A 5,809-nucleotide genomic window follows, 5' to 3' on the forward strand; every position below is an offset into this window, starting at 1 on the left:
GGTCAAGGGGGGGCTTGCCTGGTTGTTCTAGCAAGGAGGGGTCGTCAACACCGTAGTCGATCACAGGGGCAGCATCGGTCTCGGGGTCTACCGGAGAGAAGAGGGAGAAGAAACAGTAAATATAAAGCAAACATAGCCACACAAAGCATAACATGGCAATAAGCTGTGCCGGGTGTGACCTAACGTATGTCTACACGATATAGGTGAAGGGGGAATTCAATTGGGAATGTATTCCCGGTTCCGAACCTGTGTCACACAGATGACCAGAGGGGGAATGTTCCATGTTCAGCCTACTAGGGGCATGTGACGGATGAACGGACCACATATTCGGATTCGTCTCGCTTTTCTGAGCAACTTTCATGTAGAAAACATTTTCATCCGAGTTACGGTTTATTTACTACGAATTTCTTAAGGTTTAAACATTTTCTGGAATTAAATAAATTATCAGAAAAGAATTACTACGTCAGCTTGACATCACTGTGACGTCAGCAGTCAACAGGACGACTGACCAGGTCAAACTGACCTGTGGGTCCACCGGGACCCACATGTCATTCACAGGGAACTAAGAGGGTTTTATTTTAACTAAACAGGGTTAATTAGCAGGCAGGCCCCACCTGTCATTGTCTAATTAACATAACTAATTAGTTTTAATTAAAACAGTTTAACTAGACTAATTATAAATTGGGGCCCACATGTCGGTGGCTGGGGTTGCCCAGTCAGCGCGTTGACTGGGTCAACCCAGTAAATGGGGCCCACTGGGCCCACTGGTCAGTGACCCAGAGGCGGGGCCCACTGCGCCACGTCGGCGTCGGCGCCGGAGACAACTCCGGTGACCAAAAACGCGGCGGAGCTCGCCGGACTTGGCCGGAAAAACGCTACGGTGCTCCGTTCGGGGCGTGCTTAGGCTCGTTCGAACGAGCGTTCAACGTCGCATCCAGCTACGGGAGCGGTGCGGCCGTAAACGGCCGGAAGCTACGACAGCGAGCGGCGGAGCGGACGCCGGAGTTTGGCCCTCGCGCGAACTGCGGCTAGACGGCACGGCAAGACTACTAGGGAGGCTCTACGGGGTCCTGGCGAGTCCTAGAGCACGGTGGCGAGCTCGGGTGAGCACGACATCGACGAGGACGACGGTGACGAGCTCCGTTGCGGAGTGGGCTTCGGGCGGCGATGGCAACGGCGGCTATGGTGATGGATCCGTGCGGGGGAGCGAGGGGGGAAACGTGGTGGCTCACCGGGAGCCGTAGGGAAGTGGCAGTGTGCTCGGGGAGGCGCAGAGCATCCGGAATCGACGGCGATAGACGGCGGCGATCGGAGGAAGGAGAAGAAGATGGCGGCGGCGTGGAAGCTTCCCAGCTTGTTCCGTTCGGCGTAGTCGACGTAGTCGACGTCGGGGAGCCGTTCGGGCACGTCGGCGGGGCAATCGGGGCACGGTGGCCGCGGGATCGAGCGTCGCGGCGGCGAGCTCTTGGGCAAGCTCGCAACGGGAGCGATAGAGAGAGTGAGGGGGAAAACTGGGGGTAGCTAGGGTTTCCAAGGGGTCGAGGGTGGCCTTAGCCGTGTGGGGGCTCGGCGGATGGTCGCCGCGTGGCCATCCGCGGCCTGGACGAGCGCCCGGCGGCCACCGAGCTCGGATGAGCAGTAGGAGGAAGGAGGGGACTCCAGGTGGGCTGGGCCGCACCTGTAGCTAGTAGGCCTAAGTGCACAGTAGAACTTAGGCCCCTTTTATTTTCTTATTTCTGTTTTCTGTTTTTCTTTTATTTATTTTTCTTTTACTGTTTTATTTTAGTTCCTCTTTTATTTTAGTTTTATAAATTATAATGTAAAATCCTAAATTAGCGATACTAATTATGCTACTTCCCCATTATCTTTTTGGCAACTAAATGAATAGTTTAATATTTTATAAAATACAAAAGGCATTTATTTAATTGTTTTAACTACTATTTTAATTATCTTAGAGCCTTTAAGCATTCTATAAAAGTGTGGTTTCTCCACCATAATTACCCATGCAATACTTGGCACTAACTGAACATTTTTGTTTTAATGTTTGAAAACTTTTGTCGTTTGCCATATTTTGAATTTGAATTTTGAATCGGTTTCGAACTAACGCGTGATTAGCAACAGTAATCGAAGTGACATGGCATCATTAGCAGAGAATTACTGTAGCTTGATTATCCGGGCGTCACAATTCTCCTCCACTACAAGAAATCTCGTCCCGAGATTTAGGAGCGGTTATAAGGGGGAAGGGATCTGGTTACGAAATTCTAACGATTCTTCTCGGTCATAGTTGCTCTTCTCGAAGAGGTCGATCCATTACATTGATGTCTTCAGTCCTCTGCTTCAGGTTGTCATGATGAAGTTGTCTTCCTTTTTTCGGGAACTCCATCGTACTTACGAAAGAATAGAGGGTGGGTATTCCGAGAGAACGGACCTCTGCAAGGTTGACTATCTGGTCGATAACATCGGGGAAGGTGGTGAAAAGTACTCTCGAATTGAAACTTAAGAAAATATTGAGAGCAAAGTAAGGTGCAAAATAGAAGTTTCAAGCACATAGGCAATCATTCATTGCCTGAAACGAAGTGTGAAAGGGGTTCAGAGCAATGGGAATAAGTATTGCGTCTGATATCAGATTAGATCACTAGGCAGGTGGTCCGTGAATTACATACAAAGTCAAGCGTGAGGAACAACCTTGGAAACAGGGGGTGTACAGGAGAGTCAGGTTTCGTTCCTGTGGAACTGTGGATTATGGGCCCACCATATGGGTTACAAAGTAGGGAGGGCGCTTTCATCATGCACGATCATGATAGCAAGGCATGTCAGAGAATAGGCTGTTAGTTATGTCGGCAACAACATCGGTACCAAGGGCGAGGGACGAAGAGAACCATTTTCCTGCTCATTGAAACGAGGCGGACCAGTAGGCAAAGTTCTCGTCCATCGGTGGTTACCGGAATGTCATCAACAAAAGTAACAGGGTCTTACTGACAGAATTTTACACCGAGGTGTTTACATAAGCAGGAGAATAGTACTGCTTAGATCATATAGACCTCAAGAAAGGGCAAACCAAACAATGGAAAGGATAATATGATTATCAAATTAAACAGAACAATGGAAAGTAAAATGTGTTTAAACACATAATTCAGGGGTATATCCTTCCCCAAGGACAAACAGATCATGATATCCATGACAAGATAGAAGTAGAAAACCCTTTCAGGTAAGGGGAGAGAAATTTCATGACATTACCCATACAGCGGTGTTTGGATAATTGAGCAGGAAACATTTAGCACTGGGCTTCAAATGTTCTTATTGAAAATCGGAGTACCACAGACGTGCTTCGAGATAGCATTGACATGGTCTTCAAGCAAAGGTCGGACTTGGATATACAAAGGATCCATCAGGAACAACTTATAGAATAAGTCTTACGATTTCCTCATGGAAGAATCACTAACCTTGTTAAGAAGGGAACTATAACAATAGGGTCCTTCGGCCAGGTGTACTAGGCATGACACCACCTTACCGGGATAACGACCAATGTTATAACTCTTGAAAATATGTTCCAACCATCATATCTGACCGAGATTCAGATCTGGTTGGTGTCAGGATAACTCAGACTCAGGATGCCTGAGAAGTAAGGTGCAACACAAATTGTCGAGATGGCATTGTAATATTCTCGAGAATTGAACTATGGAAGCGAGTTCTGAAACAAGAGTTCAGCATTAAATCAAGGAGGTGAGGAGGTGGCTGATTGACTCAGCGACAATTCATTGAGATTTCCAAAAAGATGGATTTCCACAATTATGTGAACAAGGAGATAACATTAGTCAGATCAATGATATAATGATGTATGCTCGAGGGAAACATACACAATTTATCAATGATAGAAGGGTGCACCCGGAAATCTGGACTAGGTAGCACGATCAATGTTTGAATGATGATTCAATAAGCAATAGACTTAGAATGAAACTATCGACCATTAACTTCAAAGCAATAGGGTTGCTAGAAGTTTTGAAGTCGCACATCGTAGTTAAATGGCTGGTATCCCGGTTAGAAACAACACGGGGACCAAAATATGAACGGAGATGGCGAGAAGTATTACTATATCAAGAATTCTTAAGAGGTGGCGAAATTCCCACGACATTCTTGACATAAAAAGATGGTAATACTCCAAGGTAAAGGAGAACAAATGCTGGATAGCAAGGATCTCAAGGTATACACAAAACACGAACAAGTTTGTGTTGAACGGAAGGCAATAAGGTGGTCGATGATAACACCAATCATCGAGGGGCAAGGAAGATATTTTTCATCATGAATTCGATTGATATTCTGGAAGAGCTCAAAATGTTGATGATCGTCATGACAAAATTGTCGAGAGATTTCATGAAGCTGTAATCGATCGGCGATGACATCAAGTCAAAGGAATGATGAAGCGAAAAGTTATTGGAACCACGAGTACGTCACAAACTCGAAATCAAGCTTGTTGTTCAAGGACAAACGATATGACGAGGAAGATCGATTGTAAGATTAGCTCACCGTCGAAATTTGTGCTCCGGGAAGAAGGACCCCGTAGCACAGTTAAAATTTAGCACGATAATGATATAGCCAATCAGGCTAGGAATGGCGTGATCGGGTACAAACTCGTAAGCAAAGAAGACAACTAACAGTTGTTTAATCGCGATGCGGACTCGATTCAGTTATCGGTGTTTCTTGAGTGTTTAATGACTCAAAGCCCGTGAAAAATTGGAATCAGTGAGAATATAGAACTTGATGGAGAACTCATAAGAAGTTATGCAGTTCCGTGATAATCTCGAGATACCAGGGTGTAATACTCGACGAAAGATCAAAGTAAAGGTTGGACTGGTGCATTGATCTGTAGAGGACAAGTGATTTTAACTTGTCCGAGAAATTGATTCAAAGGGGAACAATATGGTCAGAACCACATTTGTAAATGATCAAACCACAGATACAAGCACTTATAACAAGGGGGTAACTATTTTGCGAGAAGCTTCCATGATAAGATCTACATCGTGTCCATGGGCATGAACGCAAAGTTCAAGGTCGACTCCCACTTCTTCAATGCACAACCTTTCATTCACTTCTCGCGTTTGATGAAGTTGCAGTGTTGAAAATTTTATCTGGCAAAATACCAGAAGAGTATGACTCATGAAAACTTTCGAGTTCACACATATTATGGAAGGCATAGGTTCAACCCATCAGGGCATCGTGGAAACATATACCACAAGCTTCAATAGTAAATACCACCAGTTCGAAAACAGAGCATGGTTGAGAAAACAGAGGATACAATTTACCAAAGGCATTGTGTATCAGGGGAAGAACTCAAGGTTTTGAGAATATGCAGGAACGGTCGGATAATAATCCACCAAAGGATCTGGCGGACCACAAAGAAACTGATTTGAGTATATATGTTCAGCCAGAAGAAGAAATAATGCCAAGGCATCGGATTATAGAAAAATCTGGATAATTCGACCTTAAATGCAAGGAATTATGATTTCCAAATTGGAGGATCAAAAGCAGATGCTCTGATCAAAAGACAAGTAATTTGAATAGACTTAGAGGCACAAACGGTGGCAATTTGATTGGTCGACAGCCAGCTCATGTTCAAAATGACGTCCGAGCCGGAAGGATAATTTTCAGGGAATAACTGATGATTGTGTGCATTCACACACATGTTGATCCAGCATGATCAGAATGTCGATCACAAAGTATTTTAATGAATATTGCTAGACATATGGAAGTAACCATTATGCAAGCAGGTAAAGAAGATCAAGAGCAATAGGCTACTTAGGATTTCAGAATA

The sequence above is a fragment of the Aegilops tauschii genome, chromosome 7, assembly GCF_002575655.3.
Source record: "Aegilops tauschii subsp. strangulata cultivar AL8/78 chromosome 7, Aet v6.0, whole genome shotgun sequence".
Classification (NCBI taxonomy): domain Eukaryota; kingdom Viridiplantae; phylum Streptophyta; class Magnoliopsida; order Poales; family Poaceae; genus Aegilops; species Aegilops tauschii.